The 21,318-nt window shown below is 35.2% G+C and overlaps 1 pseudogene; it reads right to left on the reverse strand.

Moving 5' to 3' along the window:
- Positions 1-7,339: 7,339 nt before the first annotated feature.
- Positions 7,340-21,318, reverse strand: part of LOC123529458 (ubiquitin carboxyl-terminal hydrolase 4-like) — a 55,804-nt pseudogene continuing 41,825 nt past the window's right edge.

The raw sequence follows: 21,318 nt of genomic DNA on the forward strand, positions 1-21,318 counted from the left end.
GGGGTACAAAAACTAAAACAATAATGCAGTAATATTAAAATTACTTCTTTTGACATGCACCTGCTGAAAATGTAAACAATGGAATTTTTTCACAGGATTCCGAGTACACTCGGAGAAATTGGTGAATCTAACCCTGCAAAATAGAGATACATTAAATGAGCCGCGCCATGTGAAAACCAACATAGTGGCTTTGCGACCAGCATGGATCCAGACCAGCCTGCGCATTTGCGCAGTCTGGTCAGGATCTATGCTGTTCGCCAATGGTTTCTCCAATTCCAATAGGCTTTAAAAGCGAACAGCATGGAGCCTGACCAGACTGCGCGGATGCGCAGGCTGGTCTGGATCCATGCTGTTCGCATACCCACTATGTTGGTTTTCCCATGGCACAGCTTAAATAGTTCTTAAAGGTTGTAACATAAATGTCAATTTGCTTGTTGATTATGGCAAGCATTTGATTTACCAGGCGTTGCCAAGCGCGTCACCATTTTAGGATCACATGGTTGAACCATCATCACATGATTTGCTTGAAATATTCCTGCGCGGAGGTTGCAAGAGGACGAGCAAAATGATGGAGTTATTTAAGAGCAATCCAAAGAAAATATTGGGAAAATGGCTGGGAACCATAGAAATTGCTGGAGACAACCCCGACATTCCAGCAGTGAGTGATGTTTCGCAGTATTAAATAATAAAGATTTTTTAGAAAATGCAGTAAGCACAGGGCCAATATTGCTTCACAAGAATCAGCTACTGTTGTTTATTTCATCCTCTTAAATTATCCAAGTCAAATGGTAGTGACTTAGGTTCTACATATTTTATTAATGTTGCAATCTGCTTTCTTGAAAGAATATGAATTGTGACGTACATCTGCATGCATAATGCTTTAAATCATCAATGCTGTATCCTGACATCATCGGGAAGTTAAATTGCTTAAATTAGGCGCAAGTGTAAATGAACATGCTTCAATAATTCATTTAAATTTTATTACCAAAATACCTACTTAGGTATTACATTAAAGCTATCTTACATTTGTATTTTAATAACAGGAAATCTATAGGCTGTTGCAAAATTTATTGTCATGACTTTACAGGAAGTTGTAAATTTTGAAATAAGCAATTAACATATTGAAGTGTGCCAGGAGCTCAAAAATTTACATCTGGATGATAACAACACACTTACAAATTATAAATGGCACTCTCTTTTTTACAAAATGGTTTTAGCATATCAAGGAACCAGTATTATACAAGACAGACAGCTCTTTATAAACTAGATGCCCATGGGTAACATGTTGAGCCCGCCAGCTGTCCAAAGGGCTAACATTTATAATACTATCTGGCGGCGACAGAACTGATTGCAGCAAACATTTCTGCCAAGTTATTTAAGAACATCACCATCCATGGCTAAGTTACAGCCCAGACAAGAGAAACTGCATCAGCTTTTGACCTTTGACCCCCAAGTAGAACCTTGACCTTTCAAAAACTAACACCCAACAGACTCCCATTGAGGCAAACAATCGTGGATTTTGTAAGGTTTGTGCACGACACTCCGTCTCACAGAAGTGAACAATTATGCCAAAGAATAAAGACTGCTCCATACTTATCAAGTTATGGCCTGGACAAGCTCTAAAATTACCTTTGACCCCTAACTCTGATCTTGACCTTTGAGATTTGGGTTTGCACATGACTGTCTCATTGAGTTTAATATTCATGCCAAATATAAACAAGATTCCTCAATGCATATCAAAGTTATGGGCCGTACAAGATCTGACATGACCTTTGACCTCCAACTGTGACCTTGACCTTTGAGATAGGAACCTGGGGTTTGCCCATGACACTCCGTCTCTCTGAGGTTAACATTCATGCCAAATATAAACAAGATTGCTCCATGCATGTCAAAGTTAACAAATCCGGACAGACGGACGCACGCATGTACATACACCGAACAGCCATTTGGACGACTATGTCTTTGCTTCCACAAGCGGGCTTGACAATGACCAATCAAACATTATGCACATATTCAATGGAGTAAACAAGAACAGTGTTTTCTGAAATGTTCTGGAAAGTAGAAAGTCAGCAAGTATTGGTTCCCACTACTGATGCTCTCAGTTGGGCAGGACACCAGAGAAAATCCGAGTATGATTTCATTCCTTTTGACAACAATTTACCGTAGAAAATTCCTCTAAAATTTTAGAAAACAAGAGCTGTCTCCATAGGATGACACATGCCCCCGATGGCACTTTGAATGAATAGTTATGGCCGATGTTAGAGTTTAGGACCTTTGAGCTACGGACCTGGGTCTTGCGCGCGACACGTCGTCTTACTGTGGTACACATTCGTGCCAAGTTATTTGAAAATCCATCCATCGATGACAAAGATATGGACCGGACACGCCCATCAATGCACTATCCTTTAACGTTTAAGTGTGACCTTGACCTTTGAGCTACGGACCTGGGTCTTGCGCGCGACAGGTCGTCTTACTGTGGTACACATTCATGCCAAGTCATTTGAAAATCCATCCATCGATGACAAAGATATGGACCGGACACGAAAATTGCGGACAGACTGACAGACTGACAGACCGACAGACGGACAGACGGTTCAAAAACTATATGCCTCCCTTCGGGGGCATAAAAAAGCTGGTTCGCGTAGCCCATGGTTTATACAGAATTCCATAGAAATAAATTCAAGTAGTATTTCAGGACATGTTGCAATTTTTTTTCAGATTTCAAGGACATTTCAAGGACTGCTTTAATTAAAATTCTAAACCTAAATTAATGAATAATTGCTATGTAAAACAAGAGGGCCATGAAGGCCCTGTACACACTATGTACCCGGATAATCCTAACTCTGTTCAGCCACCCTAACTCAGTGCCAACATGGCTGACAGAAAGACGATGTATGTAGTTAATTTCCCTGTCTTTTTTCATGATTTTATGTTAGTATGCAATGTTAGCGTAAAACTTTTGATAGCCATGATCTCCTGTATTGATAATGTGTTTTGTGTACTAAATATTTCAATCGACAAGTCACATTATGTGGTTGGAATTCATTAAAATGTACTCAAAGAAGTCTTCAAAATGAACGTGTTTTATGTTTCTAACTGTTTTAAAGTACCAGAAATTGCAATAAGACCTTACTTATCAACTGTATTAGTTCAATAAACATCTCTTAGACAATGTTTAACAATATCAAAGTTTGAAATTCATTTTTATAGCTTAAAAACTGTATTGATTATGAGGTGGGTTTTGATTTGCGGATAATTCCTGACTGGTATAGGAAACAGTACTGGATAAATACTAACTTAGAATGGATAAAATTTAACCAAATGAAAAAATAGGTGTTCGTCTGTACTTTATGTATGAACTATAAATGCTCAAAGTTCTTTGACCCGTCCTGCCCTGCAGGGATGTGGGATTCCTATATCCAACTTGTCCAACTTGTGATTTTTTTTGCCAGCAGTCAAGTGCATTTTTCATTCTGTGTGTCCGCGGACAAGCAGAATTTTTCACGTATAAAATGAGAAAACAAAAAATATCATTTAGATTGTTTGTTGCTTCAAGTGTATGGGTGATAAAGATAATTTAATGTGTGAAATCCGTGATGTACTTGCTGAGTCTCTCGATTGCTGCAGTTTTAGAAAAAAAAACATGCATCTGTGTCTTTAAGCATCACTTTCCATGATCTAATTGGTTCTTTTGCTAGGTCTTGCGCACACTGTAACTCGGTGACTATGATAAAAAAACAGCAACATAAACAACTTAAAAAAAAGTATTTCGACAAGTTTGTTAGTAGAATTCCAACTGCTGAGACAGTAAGTCACTGTCAAAGGGAATATGGGAGCCAGTAGTCAGCCAAATGAAAATCAAAAGCACACAGAGGAATATGACTGAAAACAAGTCGGAACATTTTAAGAGTCTTTCTCTGAATTCATCTGGCTTTGTACCATTGCGTGGACAGTGTTTTGGGCATGGCATCAAAAGATCATGAACCCTGCTTGTGCGATTTCAGACTTTTATAAACATTAAAAGGCAAATATTCTAACAGCTTATTTTTTTACCACAGTTATTGTGATATGCTTTTCTTTTCATTGTTCTAAATAAAGAATTCTCCAGTCTATTTACAGTTTCAAGAAGGTTTAATATTACAAATTCGAGCGAGTAAAATTCGACTATGGACAAGTGGATTTTTAAGTGTCCGTGGACAAGTGAAAAATGTGTGGCTGTAATTGTGATTACTTTTGATTACTCTCTGATTACCGAAGGAATAGTATGACATCGGGGTATAAATATATAAATTTACAATGTAAGTGATTATCTATCTAATATGTTTGATTCACTTCATCTGGAGAATATTCCAAATAAGTTCAATGTAGTCAAAAACATTTCCCTAATCAATTGAGAGGTACAAAATGTATGGTAAATGTACTAAATTGCCATCTTTTTATACATGTAATTTTAACTTATTTACAAGTTTATTAGGCAATTGGCATTATAACATGCTTTTGGCCACTATTAAGGATCAATAATCCACTGACACCTGCATTATCTACTGTGGATTCAATGTATTATGCACAAGTGAGGAAAGGTGACAAATATGAAAATATGACATTTAGCAGTTAATATAAAAACAATTTAAACAATGACCCTTGGTAATGCAACCATGACTTGCCTGAATTGAAATCAGAATGTTATTAGTATTATAATTTATCCTTCAAAATGCAGATTTTTGTGAGCATTTAATTGTAACCAAACTGTCCTTTCATGACTTTACTGAAAGATGTCAAAGTGGGTGCTGGATTATTTTGATATACGCAAGGGTTGTTCTGGGCCCATGAAGGCCAAATGTAAAATGTGCCCATCCATAATTTCTGGGAGTACATTGTCGATATCAAAGGTGAAAAATGGCAAAAGACAGCAGATGTTACTTGGTGGAACTCAAACTGACAATGATATTAAGGTCAGTCTTGAACATTCCTGAAGAAAAGCTGAAAAAAACTTGACACAGTGAAATTAAATTCATATGAACGTAAGCTTCTAAGCGAACTGTGCACAATTTTACAGCCCTTTGAAGAAGCAACAATTCGAATACAAGCAGATGTGAATGTTACGGCCAGTTTAACTATTCCAATCACAATTTGATTAAAACAAGCTATGGACAAAATCTGCTCCAAATACAACAATAAAATGACTCAATCGTTGCAAGCATCATTGCAGATTGCTTTCTAACTATTAAAATGATTTGTTCAAAATGTCAGCTCCAGTAGAACGACTGTTTAGTATTGCAGGACAAATCTTTAGATCTGAACAATTTTGTCTAAGTGATGAAAACTTTCGCAAGTTAATGATTATCAAGGACAATGATACCATACAGTGAGAAACATGTAACAATGTCATAAATGCAGTTTCTGGATTTCAATATTGAATGAATAATTAATTCCATTATCATATTTGTAAATAAAGTTAATTTAACCATATATTAATTCAGTTATATACAAATGTATGCCCATATAACTGTCGTCCAAACAAAAGGCTTTATTGAAAGTAATCAAATGTAATCATGATTACTTGGAAGCAAGTAATGTAATTCAATCAATTATTGATGCAAATTTAGAGTAATTAATTGTGATTGTAATCAGAAAATGTCAAAGTAATTGTAATGTAATCAATTACTGATGTAAGTAATCAGCCCCAAGCCTGGTAGCATGCTTGTGTCAATACAACCTTGATCTGTTTCAATAATGCTAACTCAATATACCATTAAAAAATAATTTACGACAGTATTTCTGTAATTGATGATTGCACAGTGTAATTTGTTAATTCTGCTATGGCTGATTAATTCTGTAACTTTAAAGTTGCTTAGCAAGTTTTAGATTTTTTCTTTCAGCAAGACTGCCTAGCTTAATGTTCCCAACTATTAAAGCAGCTCACCTACAGATTTTAGTATTTTTCCCCAAAATGTTAACCTTTAGTCTGATGGCTGAAACTATTTTGCCTTTGCGACCAGTGAAGACCAAGATCAGCCTGCACATCCGTGCAGTCTGATCGTGGTCTGCACTGTTCGCTATTCAGTCAGTATATTTTCAGTGAAACACCCGTTTGAATAGTAAGTGGTACTGCCCAAACTGAATGATGGACCAGTCCATTTTAGAAATTTAGCATGGTAAAGGTTGAAGGAAGTCTTGAATGATAAAAACCCTCATACTTAGCAAAACCATAGCCCAGAGTACAGGAAAAAGAAGGGAAAGGAAAACACTTCCGTTCCTACCGACCTTATTTTTGTCTTGCCACATTGTATTTTGGTCTAATAAGTTATCCAATAATTTTTCACTGAACACCCCTTTGAATAATAAATGGTACTGCCCAAATTGAATGATGGACCAGTCCATTTTAGAAATTTAGCAGGGTAAAGGTTGAAGGTATTTCAGTATGACAGAAGTTGAAAAGAATACTACTATATCCAAAACTTGATTGGATCACGAGGCAAAATATTGATGATATACTGTAAAATCGTTAATAATTCTTGAGTTGCCAGGTTAATTTTCCATGGATTTCATGGTCAAGTCAATTCACAAAATCAAATCACAACGTAAGTAAAATTTACATTCATTTTATGTTCAAAGGTCTAAATCCACTAATATATATCCCTATAAATTAGCCATTTTTGGCTGGAACTGCAAAATTTTGTGCTCACAAAATGAAGTGAATTCGTAAGTATGGCTATCTTGTGAAACATGTACAGTGCTACCTATATTAATAATAGCACTTTCATGCGCATAAATTTTCAAATATGGACGGTTACCTAAAATAGTGAAAATAAACCTTTTGCGCACATTTCTAACTTCTGAAAAAATATGATTTAACATTTCATACTAATTTCAGTGTTATTAATTTTTTAGGCAAGTCTATAGAAAAGCTGCTTTTACAATGAAAGCGGCTGGATTCACTTCAGCTGTTAAACACTATAAGTTGGGGCGAGATGATCCATTAAGATCGATTATGTGATAAACACCAATATTAAACTAATCAACCAAAGTTCTCATAAAATAAATAAATAAATAATATCAAACAGGGAAGTGTTGTGATCCATGAGAATTCCTGTTTATATTATGAATGAAAAGATACATGTATCTATACAAACAAGGAATGATGCTAGTGACAACTGCCCATGAAATAAGGTCCCTGTGCCCGTGGATTAGGGTCCTTGCCCATGACCTTGACCTTAAGATACAAACCTCACCATGCTTAATGTTTATGTGAAGTTTCCTTCAAATCCACTGAATCATTTAAAAGTAAAAGATGAGATGCCAAGTGTGTGGGACAGACAGAAAACGGGTTATGCAAATACTACTTTTTGGGGGCACATGATGTGAATTCTTGTACATTTGCAAAAGCTATATGGTGTATGGTACCACCTATGGAGGACAAGGCACTTTTATCAACCTTGAAAAGCTGAAAAGAAACAATTGGCCACTTAAAATAAGTGCTATGACCATCATTTTTGGGATTTCAATCTGGATACAGAAAGACCTGTTTAAATAATTATAGACAAAAAAAACCCTGAAAACTGAGTCAGCAGATACAAATTCCTTATTCTATATTCTATTTTAAACTAGGATTGATTATTGATATATGATATACTACAATGTCGTCAAAGTCAACACTACACTACAAATAGCCATTTAATTCACAGCTTACACAAATATATCAAATGGTGTAATATTCAGCAACTTCCGTTTTCAAAATTACTATACATCTCTGCACATCTGGGAACTTGTGCTCAATAGTATTAGACACTAGTAGCTAATAAAACAGACATTGATATTTCTTCTTAAAATAATTGATAATCGTTTTTGTTTCTGTTGGGTTTAACGTCAAACCAACAATATTAAAGGTCATTATGGTGACTTTCTGCCATTCATGGCAGAGGAAGACCCAAAGTGCCCTTCTGTGCATTATTTTGTTGAGGTCGGGCACCTGGGTAGAACCACAGACCTTCTGTAAACCAGCTGGATGGTTTCCTCACATGAATAATTCAACACCCTGGGTCAAGAGGGGCAAGTGATTTGAAGTCAGCAACCTTGGCCACTCAACCAATGAAAGCCTCTTGATAATCTATCAATCACTAAATGTAAATGCAGATCTGAACTGTGCAACTGTTGGAAGTTTTGATGTCTCAGATACGCAATTCATATGATAAAATCCAACATTAATTTGTACCTACGCAGTATGAAATTTGAACTTTAACAATGGAAATTTGAACATCTTAAAATGGCCAATGGTGCATTTTTTTCCTACTGCTAAAAAAAACCCATTTATTTTACAATATACAACCAGAGCATTACCATAACAATCACGTGGTGCTAGTAAAAAAAGCAAATTAACAAATATGGTAAGAATAATGTTTTATTTGGTAGTAACATAAAGTTAACAGAGAACATATCATATAATACATATTTTAGCACAAAGTGTAAGAATACAAAGTACATGCAAGAAATACTGTGAAATCATTTATTTTCGTGGGCAAGAAATTTTGTGGTTTTGTCTCAACTGCCCATTTCATTCGGATATAATATGTGGATTGTGACCTTTGAACACAAAATGAATGAGAATTTAAATACTTCATTAGAGCATGTATTAAAACTTTGACAAAAACATAAAAATCCACAAAAATTAGTCCCCCACCAAATTTTAATGATTTCACAGTAATACACACCTAATTACCACTCAGTGAACACAAAACAACATCCACACAGTGAACAACTTCTGCTCATATATGCTAAGTTTAATATCCTTGGTCCAAAGTTATAGAACTAACTTTGGAGACCAGTCTCAAGTCGCAGCTTTTCCACTGGTCAATTTAAAATCTATCTCAGGCAATCAGATGCTTGCATTTTGAGACAATGGACCCTGTACTAGCAGGATTGTGTTTTATACTCTACTCAGAAAACTTAACAAATGTCTCATGGTTCTCTTTATTTTGATGAAATCTGGCATAGGCCATCTTAAATAAATTTCCTTGCACTTTTAAGGAATAGGGGTTTATTTTCTTAGAACTTTCAAGGAAAATGGGAATATTTTTGCAGCACATTTGAAAATAAGGTGATCATTTTCTTGATAACTGAAATTATGATTTATTACTTTTTGATGACTATTGTAAACTTTTTTTTTTATACAGCAAAAGAATTATGCTGTATTTGTGTCCAAACTCTCTTGCAAATTCTTTTTAGTTACCTTATGCAGGGAAATTTCAAACAGAATTCTGGAGAAGTAAACACCCTTAAGGAAGGAATTAGGCTTCAATTCGGCCCTCAAAAATTTGACGCAAGGTTCTTGAATCCTAATACCAACAGCAAAAGAAATATCAACAATCACTGAATAACAATCAATGAATTCAGTAGCCACCATCATAACAGGACTGTTAGTTATACTCAACGACATCACTATGCTGAGGCACATCGACTTAACTGCCTAGGTGTTCTTAAAAAGCTGAACAATTTTTTAAAGGATGTCCCTAAAAAGGTTCTGCTTTGGTGTTTTTGTCTTCTGGCTACGTCCCTGTCACATTAAGTTTGTTATACTTGTTTGGTTTCAAGTCAAACCAACATAATTTAGGTAATATGGCAAATTTCTTATGAGACCAAATGTGCCTCTCTGGATATTAACTGAAGAACAAACATGCACATGGGCAGGACCAACTTTCGTTAGCCAGCTGGATGACTTTCTCACTCAACAACCTGAGCAGGGGTCAAGATCACAGATTATAACCACAAGGTCATTAGAGCTAAAGGAACAGTATTTTCAAACCTGACCTTTTGGGGTCTAGTTGACCACGGATCTGCTAAAAGTAATAAGAGCTATGCAAAGCTGGGCAATATATGCCCAAAGTTTTAAAGGAGGTCAAGTACTACCCCACAGACATGGCAAAATATCCAAACAAATTTAAATCACAAGTTTAGAACTTATTTGACCAATCAGTTACACAAATATTGGGAAGTAATAACTTGTCAAATAAGTATTCATAGTAATTTTACTGCACAAATTAACAGCTTGCAGTCAGTGTTACATGTGCACATGCAGAAAATTGTGTTTGTGTGTGCACGTGACCGCGCACTGATACATGGTATGCTTTTTATCGTAATTTCACAAAATACACAAGAATGGTTTCTGACTTCAAATTGTAGCAAAAGAAATCCTTAATATGTCTTACCCCTTCCCTCACACCTAAGTAATTTCATTATATCATAACTTTAATAATTTATACTAGAAGTACCATGCAGAAAATAAAAGGGTCTCTGAGGTAATGTTGCAGTGGGTGAGGGTTAGGTTAATGCAGCGGTGGCAAAAAGGAAACTGAAGTTTGGTATCGAGTCAGTCGAAGTGGTAGTTGTGGATGGGGGACCTTTGAGCTTATCTCAAGACATGAATACTTTTTAAGTTATGTTCTGGACATGAAATAAGGAGGACAGATTAGACCTTTAAGATCAGCATATAATCTTCACCTCTGACCTACTGACCCAGTTCTTGCACTCTGCACATTGTCTCATCATCACCTATTTATATGCCAATTTTAAAGTAAATACCTTGACAAACAGACACACATGCTATCACATAAGGCAACAACTTATCTAAAACAGGCATATCAAAAAGACTTCAGCTTCAATCAGTTATAACAGCTTTTCAGTGGCGTGAAATATAAGCTGAATATTTCAACAGAATTCAAAGATTTTTCCCCCATATCCTTTCAGCACAAACAAATTTTTTCATCAATTAAAACTTTCGTTCGATATCCTGCACTTTTAAACTTCTCCCTGAATTCTTCTCGCTTAAAACACATGTATGCTTCACAACAAACTTTCATACGCACCTTATTATCTCACTATTCAGAGAAACAACTGAAATAAATAGCAACACTATAAGACTGTAACAAATAGCAATCAACGCGAACTATTCAGTACATATTCCTTATTTTCTTCTTTTTATACAAAATTAGGAATTAGGAAATGCCCTACAACAGATGAAAAGGAAGCACAGAATGCCTTTTCTTGTAATTTTCACAAAAAAATATAAAAACGGTTTCTAGTTTTCACAGACAAGTGAAGCAAAATTAAGTGAATCATGTTTTCCCTGTACTTTGTGTCAAAACAAGAATTTATACTTTATTCTAAGATGATGTTCTGACTTCATAATATGCAAAAAGTAACACATTTCCAGAGGCAAAAATAAATATTTTTCTCTAGATTGTTATAAATGGAAACAATCAATCTCTAATTGTTACCATACTACCTAACTGAACTCCAATTATACCCCTGTATGCTTTAGTCATACTCCACATGTTATCTACAATGCCAAACATTTAGCAACAATTTTCGTATATTTCTATTTTTAAGAATCAATCCATGGGAGTCTATCAGGGAGTACTGTTACAAAACTGATACTGTCTCAGTGATTTGTTTGTTTTGGGATCAACGCCATTTTCCAACACTATTTCAAATATGTAACAGCAGGCAGTTAACCTAACCAGTGTTCCTAGATTCTGTACCAGTACAAACCAGTTTTATGCAAAAAACTGCCAACTTCCCCACATGAATCAGAGGTGGAGGATAAATGATTTCAGACCTAACTGTCTTTAACCAAATCTTCGCGTAGAACAAATGCCTAGCACAAAGACAGAATTCATGGCAATGCAATCCATAGATCTGCACTCTCCCTACTGAGCTAAGCTGGCAGGCTACTGTCTATTGGCAGGTGCTTATTTTCTGAAGTTAGTAATACAATTCAAACTGCGATGACAAGTGCAAGACAAATGCATATAAATATCTGTTTTTTAATGTTAGAATCCCCGCCAAATGTTATTTCAAAGAAAGTACTACTTTGTAAACCAAAGACAGAGTGTATTGTATGTTTCCACTTTTGGAAAATGATGCAACATAACCTGTTTTGTCAATATTATGGAAATGGGTACTGTAGGCATTATTTTAAACATTTTTTCTTTTATTTACTTCTGAAGTTTTTAACTTTAAAGGTACTTCTATGCGTATGTTACCTCTATCACATTTAAAGTATATATTTACACTGCACTCATTTCAATTTAAAATTTTTATAATAAAGTACCTATAAAGTAAAATTTTTCCCAGTTTAAAGGCACTACCCCCCAAAGCTTTTGATCTATTTTTTCAGGGAAATACTCTGTATATTTTTTTTAAAAAACTTGGTCCCTTGCGCAGCTCCTGTATAAAATAATGTTAGGGAGTTTAATTCACTGCAATCGACTAAAGTACATTGCTAATTCGCTAGCTTTGGAAATCTAAAACGACCTATTCATTGCCTCTTTGAGGCTCTTTCCTAGCCATTCAGACCCAGTTACAACACTTGCAAATCTAATGTCATTGACTTTTTGTATTTAAAATTTTTTATCGTAATGTATCTAGCCGGGTTTAGCTCAGTGGTAGGCACTTGCTTTGAAACGGGGGGTCGGGTTCGAGCCTGGAATAAAACCGCATATTTTTCTTATCCTTTGACAATCGAAAAGCGTCTGTTGGATAACTTTAAACTAGCAATAATAAAAACCAAAATTTTAAGAAGACGAATGTAAAAATGGGTCGTTTTCAGATCTTCTTTTAGAAGATCAATCTTTGTCGTTTGCTTACATGTATTTAATAAGATATAGGGGAAATTACTGATATTTACAAAGGGAACCCTTTTAAGACGTTTTTGGAACAATACGTTTTTCTGCCTTAATTTACGCTAAATTGGCAAAATTTTACCCTGGAGTAACTCAAGCCGGGTCCAGATCCACCAACATTCTAAGTCTACAAGGTCTAGTTTAGACACAAGACTAACTTTCCCCTAAAAGTCAAGTCGCTATAACATTTGAAATGCTTATCTTCTGAAATTTGGAGAACTTTTTTTTGTAATTATTGGAATTACATCGACGTAACTTTTCCTGAAAATCTTGAAGTTTTGTGATAGTCCTGAAGTTTGGTAAGTCAGTAATCATTTAATATCGATACAGCAAATTAAAAAAAAAATTAAATCTAACTTGCAGGCTTCAAGTTTTGATTAATATAGAAACCACATGGTATTGCCTTTTAATTTACCCTGTTGATTATTTTCCTTCCTAACTATCTACATTTGACTCTTTCCAAGAAAATCTGTATCAGTAGAGACGAATTGTTTTTACCAAGAGTCCACACCATGTATGAGATTTCATTTAACGAAGAAAAAAATGTAGTAACTATATAGGTCCCTTTATTTTTGAAGCATTCAGTGTAATAATTTAAAAGGGTCAGTACCAAAAAATTCAAAAAAATAAATATAAAGCTTTATACCTACTGACAGTGTAAAAATTTTTTTTGTCCTCCGCACGGGTATTCAACATATAAACTTAAAAGAGCGAAATCCAGTCCTAAAACTCAATCAAGAAATGCTGAGCTTAAGAAAACAGCTTTCAAAAATCTAGTTCCCGTCTGTCCGAGGTTAACAAAACCATGTATAATCTTGGATTTATCAAATAATAAAACATGTGTCAATGTGTACACATCAAAATATAATGTTCCTGGGTCCCTATCACAAGACCCATAAATACAAAATAAATAGTAAATTTGAATTTTCATTTCTAAAGGTAGCCCGGTATCAATTCACTCCTCTTTGTACATCATCGGAGTTTTTTTTTCGCTGTCTACGCCATTGACGCATTATCATGGGAAGGGGCCGCGCGAAACTGGTACCTGTTTTTTCCCTTTCCGGGTTTCCCCGTTTTTGATATCAAGACAAATGTTTTTTGACTGAAAAAATTAAGGGAAAACAGTAAATTTTTATTGTTTTGTATTTAATCATTAGTAAATCATTTTTTTGTTATGGTTTGTTTTGGTTTTTTAATTGAAAATTCTTTTTTGTAGGTTGAATTAAAAACTACAACCCCTATAACCACTCAGAAATATTAAACTAGTACTATTGCAACTTATTCTTTATCATTTTTTAATCAAAACCCTTTGTAAATCGGGTGGCACAGTTCCAAGCACATACTGCTTTGCTGAGAAAATAGTGAAAATGAATAGAAACTTCAAATTCAAAAAAATGTACCTATACATGAATGTTAGGGAGTAAATTTTTTTTTAAAACCCCATCTCCTCCCCCCCAAATTTACACAACAAGTATGTAAAATGAAACATTAACTTATGCAAAACTAAAAACCAAAGGGGCCTTTTCCCGATGACTCGGCCCAAAAGGTCAGAAATAGTACCGGGCTTTCTACCCATTCTTACAGTAGCTGTATCTGTAGAAATAGAAAATAACCATGTTAAAAACCTCAACCTTTTCCCATAAAACCCAGAAGTTTTTTTTAACATTTTTAAAAAAAAAAAATTTAAAGAAAATTAAAAAAGCCCCTAAGAAGGACAATTTTTTCCCCCGTAATGAAAATGATAAAGTTAAAAAACCAATAATTTACTTATACCAAACAGTATTTTTTTAAAAAGGGGTAAAGCATTTAAAAACAAAGCAATATTGTTGAAATTTCAATAAAAAGGGACAGTTTAAGTAGCAGTAAAACTTGTAAAAGTAAATATTTAAGATAAAGATCTGTAAAAGAAAAACAAGGGGCCATGATGGCCCTATATCGCCCCCCTGTTATCATTTGCCTTGGGGGCAAGAAAGGTCCTCAAAAAAAAATTCTAAGTCCAAAGGCAGGAAAAAACAAAGGAAAAAAATTTAAACCAAAAAGAAAAAAAAAATTTCTACAAGTTACAGATATGTAAAATAACAAAATATGGAGGTACCACCCTTTGTTGTCCACAGAAAAGTGGTCTCGTTTTTCCCTACGGCCAAAAATAAAAAAGTTCAAAAAAATAGGCTTTTTATGTAACAAAAAGGAAGTAATTCAAAAAAAAATTATTGTAAGTAACAAAAAAGGGGATCTGAAAAATAAACTGTTTCTGGGAGGTAATTTGAATAAAATCAGTCCCATTTATATCCTGATTGTGGGTCCAATAATGCAAAATAAAATTTAAATAAGCCCTGTAAGTATTCTGAAAAAATCCTTTTTGACTACAATCGGGGGAGGTAATCTGTATAAAAAAACTCTGGAAATACAAGGGGATTATTTGTGATGGAACCCAAAATTTATTTTTTTAAAGATATTTGGGTTTTGTACAAAAAAAACAAAATAAGTCTCTTTATGGCGCAAAAGAAAATACCAAATTTTGGACATTTAAGGGGCCATACTCGGGAAACCATGAGGGAATCTGTCCGTTTAAAAAAGGAACCAAGATCTTGTGGTGAACAAGTTTGTAAAGTTTGGTTAAAATCAAAATACTAAAGTTGCTATTGGGACAGGTCAAAATGCAAATTTTGGGCCCCTTTCGGGGCCCATAAATCTAAACCCATTAGGGGATCGGGGTTCAAAAAGGAAACGAATCTATGGTGATAATTGTGTGTAGTTTGGTTTAAAATAAATCTAAATAAAACCTATCGTGCAGACAGAAATTGTTGCGGAAAAGGACGGAGCACACACAAAAGCTGATCACAAAAGCCACCTTGCACTATAGGCAGGTGAGCTAAAAAAGCAATTTAAAGCCTTTTGAAATCTCTGTATGAAATCGTTTTAAAAGTTCAAAAAGTGGTATGAGTGCTTGTTGATTTATATAAAGTGAGGAATTTGAAACTGCACAAAAGAAAACATAACTGCAGTAAATTGCCGAGTGCCATTAAAGGTCTGTCCCGCCCCAAACAAAGATTTCGACAAGCAAAACTTCCTTTATAGGAAAGTAACATTATATTTTTACTTACAGTGCCACCACCGACCCCTCCAAAAGTTTTGAACGCTATCAGATCTAACGTACTCCTCTTTGTTCGGTATCACATACTTGCCAAGGAAAAGCCCCTGAAATAACACCATACATGCAACCCCTCCGGCAAAGTCACTCAGAAACCAAATCTGTTTGCGGGTAAACCTGGCTGTCATTTGGCGAGTTAATTACGGGGTTAATTTTTCTAAGAATCTTTTTAGTCATGCATCAGAGACTGTGAGAGAGGAAAAACTGGATCCGTTGTTTTTTTATTTCTATAAATTCAGGCACAAGGTGAAAAGTTTGTCACTACCAAGAAGTGGCACTTTTCATTCAAGTTAAATGTAATTATACAACCACATCAATTCAAATGAACAGTATACACCTTGTATGTTCTACATTTTGGTCATAACAATTACCACTGACCCACAGTGGGTGCCAATTCTCATTTGCAAGTGTTTGACATAAGGCAATATACAAGAAAACAGAGCTGGCCTTCCTACCCAATGATGAAGAGACAAATTTACCGAGTTTCAAAGCTTAGTCTTACATTTTTTTTAGAAAAGCGGACCTAATAAAAAAAGAGCTGTCGGGGACAGAAACGCTGATTTTCAACCCCTGCGATTAAAAAAATAGAAGTCAAAAAAAGGGGTAATTTAAAAAAGCAAAATATGGTTAGGCCCCTGCATATGTTATCACTTGCAGTGGAAAGTGGTGAAGTTTAAACCCATTCCCATTAGTGGGTATGAATACCACTTACTATAAGATTTAAGCAAAAACCCCTAATTTTAAAAAAGGGGCTATTTTGTAAAACCCAAAGTTGAGTTTTGACCCTTTGCAATGATGTCAATCAGACAGTAAACAATGTGTGAAGTTTCAACCCTTTCCCCTTTTAGGGGTACGAGCCCCCTTTACATAAAAAAAAGTTAACCAAAAATTCTATGTTGAAAAAGGGGGGCAAATTTTTTGTAAAAAAAAGAAAAAAAAAAGTTATGGGATGCTTTATATGTCAGATCTGACAGTGAATGGTGTGAATTTTCAACCCTTTTCCAAATTGTGAGTATGGTACCCTTCTAAAAAACCCTTAACCAAAAAATTTCTAAGCAAAAAAGGGGGGCAAAATTTTTTGTAAAAAACCCAAATGGGTTTTAGGAACCTGTGCATGTAAGTCGTTTATCACAGTAAATAAGTGGTAAAATTTCAATCCTTCCCCAAAAAGTGGTTTTGAGATACCCTTAATACAAAACCAAAACCAAAAAATTTTTCAAAAGTCAAAAAAGGGGGATAATTTTGTAAAAAAAAAACAGAGTAGGAACCTGTGCAATGAAAGTCAGTTTTCACAGTAAAAGTGGTGTTTTCAATGCATTCCCAAAAGTAGTTGCTGAATCCCCAGCTTACATACAAAAACAAACCCAAAAAGGGGAAAACGCGGACGCCGCCCGGGGCGCGACGATGGGCGGGGGCCAATAGCTTACTATTCATGATAGTGAGAAAAAATTTTAACCAGAAATTCCAATTTCTTGTACAAAAAGAGAAGTAATACCAACAAGGGTTTGAAAGACAGCAAATCCCCGCCACTCTATGGATAGTGAAAAGGGTTAAACCCTTTTTTTTTGTGTGACCTTGAAACCCTTTAGTTGACATGGTGACTCGGTTTTTGATGGGTGTCTTTGCCCCAAATTTGATGAAAAAACCCTTTAAGGGTTAAAGGGGAAAACAGAGTGGACACCAATGGGAAAGGTCAAAACCCTTTGACCCTTAGTTGGACCTTGACCTTGGCTGGATGGGGATATATTTTTGCACTCTTCTGATGAGGTAATCATTGTGATCGTTTGACCCCAAATTTGATAAAAACCTGCAAGGGTTTTGGGGGACATGAGCGGGAAAAAATGGGGGCTCAAACCTTTTCCCCTTTGTTTTGACCCTTGACCCTTACCCACATGGGTGCTCAGGGTTCGCACACGCTTGTGAGTATCATTGACCCCCGTTTTTAAAACCTCAAGGGGTTTTGGGGTATGGCCGGGCACGATTTTTGTTGGCCGGAAGGCGGACGCGACCTTCCTTAATCCCCCCGCCACGGGGAGGGATTAACAAAATGCAAGTAATTATGGGGTTTTTGGGCCAAAAATTTTATTAATATGATTACAAATCGCAAAGCCCAAAAACTTCTGCACTTGTAGCTTCAGTAAAAAGGCTTCACCAAAAATTTTTGTTGTTTTTTTTTTAATACAAAAAGGGGATAATTCTGGCAAAATGCCAACGATTTTAAATGCGACAATATTCGTAGTTTTTTTTTTTTAGAAAAGTAAGACAAGCTAAATATTTCTAAAGGCTTACTTTATCATTTACCTCTAAATTCAGACCCGAAGTAAGTTTACTAGGCACTCCTCTTTACTTGTTAATCTTCTTTAATGGACTTAATAGCAATGCTCTTAGATATGTTCTCCAAAACATACAACTTTCCTTCAAAAGCGGCAGTGGTAAAGTAATACATTACTCAAAACATAAAGTGTTTGAAGTTGTTCCTCCTTAAACTGGCAGGTTTGTGTAAAATAAAAAAACTTTTCAAAAGTATTTCAAATTTTAAGCAGCCATTTAACCATGCACTTTTCCTGAAAATTTAATACAACAAAATAGTTCTCCTCAACCTTTTGTCGCATTTGACAACTTCCCGTTTTAAAGAAAAGTTGAAACACAAAAAACACTTTCCCTTTCAAATGGGACAACTTCGCCACGGAAAATTGAGGAGGACTAAGGCCGTACACATCCCATACACCCCCGGGGATTCAGTATTTCCATCTCCCGACCTGAAGTTTTGTGCTCTACTTGCTGATTTAACATGGTGAACTAAATGTAAGTGAAAAAACGTTACCTTGCAGGGAATTCTACAAGGGCATCAATTTTGTCTCTCCAGTAACGGTTGTAGGAGAACCTCTTCAGGTGGATGATCAATGTATTTGGGAAGACCCCCGATCAAAATTCTTGGGAGCTTTTGGGGGTTCTGCATGTGGACAAAAAAAAATAAAAATTTTTTGTCTTGTTACATGTGGAAATACCTAAATAACATTTTCTTCTTGTTACCTGTGGACTATCTAAAATAACTTTTCGTCTTTTTAAAATGTGGACAAACCTAAAATAACATTTTCGTTTGTTACACGTGGACAACCCTAAAAAATATTTTCTGTCTTTTTACACTTGGGAAATTAAAAAACATTTTTGTCTTGTTACACTGGGACAAACCTTAATAAAATACGACATGTTTTCCCCCTGGACAAAACCGAAAAAAAAAAGTCCTTCATGTCACCCATGGAAAAAACAATTTCGCACATTCACGAGAACAAACCCTTAAAAAACAAATTTGGTCTACCAAAACCAAAAATACCAAATTCCAACACTAGCACTTTGGCAAAAGCTAAAAAACCCCAAATTTTTTTCACATTTAGCTGTAGACATTTTCTTGACATTTTGTTGGTATTAAATTTTTTAACCCCCAAGGGTGTTTTCCTGTTTTCAGTAGAGTGAACATTTGAGACAATCGTTTAACGAATGACAACTTTTTTCTGCGGTTTACTCTTCACGTTTCGGGGTTTCAAAAAAACCCGCTCCTATCCAGTTTTAAAAAATTTTCTTTAGAAGATTTCCCAGTCTACGATTGTCATCCCTGCGGTTACATTTGAAAAAGTCTCTTTAAATCTGCACAGTAAAAGCCCCACAATTATAACCTGTACTGTTTATAGATAAGTCCCACAGGGTTTAGCCGTGATTTTGTTACTTTGCTTCATTTATGGTTTTTAAAATTTCAGAACTTTATTGCCTGTGTATTAGGAATGATACAGTTTAATATTCAAGAATATTTTTAAATTTCGTGACTTATTTTAGGTATTTGAAAAAAAGAAAATGCTGCGGTATTATAGTCACAGTACTTTTTATTTCGCAATTTTAGGGTTTTGGCGAAATTTTTGCTTTGATGGGGGAAGAAAAAACAGGTACCACTCTGGCATTTATTAAATTTTGGGGGGGCATTTGGGAGAACCATTAGACTTCCCAAAAACCAGCTGGTGGCTTCCTCACATGAAGAATTTAAAAACCCAAGAATGGGTCGAACCAAACGGGTTTAGGGGGAAGTAAGGAAAACTAACCTAAACCACTCGGCCCTGGGGGCCCCCTTAACCCATAAAATTTTTTACTTTCGCGACTTTAGGGGTTTCTCACTTTTAAATTTTTGACCCTTTTTGGTTCCGAAAATTCCTAAGGAATTTAAAAAGTCTTCTGGTTTTTTATTCTTTATAGTTGTTTGTCCGTTAAATCAGAGAATTTGTTTCTTTCAAAGTCCGGGGGGTTGTCATGTTTGTATTAACCCTTACAATTTCCATCCGGTCATCGCCAGAACCTTATGTAATACATAAAAACAAACTTGCTTAAGATTTCTCCCTAAAATAAAAAAAATTTCTCTAAAAATTTTTTGGAATCCATTTTTAATGGAAAATGGGGAAAAAAATAGAATGTCCCCATTTTAAAAACAAATGAGACAAGGTGCAAAAACTTTTGGGTTTCTAAAAGATTAGTGAAAATGGCCCTTTTCGTGACCCTTTAAGGTCTACTACCCCTTTTGCAAGAGTTATTTCTCAAAAACACTTTTGGTAAAATTTCTTGCAATCACTTAATTTTTTAAAACCTAGCTAGCATGATTACTATTCGTTTTTAAATAAAATTTTTTACTCAAATTTGCGAAGATTTTGCACCAAAAAAAAAAAGATTACAATTTGACCATCACAGCAAATTACTTTTTTTATTATAAAAAACTCTATCCCCGACAAATAGCTTCAATTTAAACAGTTTCGACAAATTCCCAAGGGTCTAATTTCAAAGACAAATATTCCCAAAAATGGTATGGGAAATTGGCAAAGATAATAGCCCCCAAAAAAGAGGGCCCTGAAGGCCTGTATCGCTCACCTGACCTATTACCCAAAGATCACAAAATTACATTTTGACCCAGTGCATTAAAATTATGGCATAAATGTTGCCTCTGAGTGTTCTGTTTTTTTCCCTTTTTCTGACCCAGTGACCTGTTTTTGACCCCACGACCCAGAAACGAACTTGACCTACAGTCATCAAGATTAACATTTGACAAGTTTCATGAAATACATCAAATTTTACTTTAGATTGTTAACAGCTTTATTTTTATTTGGGGGTGGTGACCTAGTTTTTTTTCCCCCCCTGCCCAGATTAACCTTTTGACATTTAAAATTAAAAATTTTGACCAATTTCATAAAGTATGGTCATAAAAGGGTCTAAAAGTTCAATAGCTTTTTTTTTATTTTACCTGGGATTTAGTTTTGACCCCTAGACCCCGATTTCCCAAATTTGGCCCAAAGATCACAAATTAACATTTTGCCAATTTCACCAGATGCCATAAAATTTTAATCTGTTTTTTAAAACTTAACCTTTGATTTGACCTGGTGACCTAGTTTTTGACCCACTGCCTGTTCGAAACCGACTGGGGTCTCAGACAAATTCTGAAAAATTCCCATGATTTAA

This window comes from Mercenaria mercenaria, chromosome 13 (genome assembly GCF_021730395.1).
Source record: "Mercenaria mercenaria strain notata chromosome 13, MADL_Memer_1, whole genome shotgun sequence".
NCBI classification, from domain to species: Eukaryota; Metazoa; Mollusca; class Bivalvia; order Venerida; family Veneridae; genus Mercenaria; species Mercenaria mercenaria.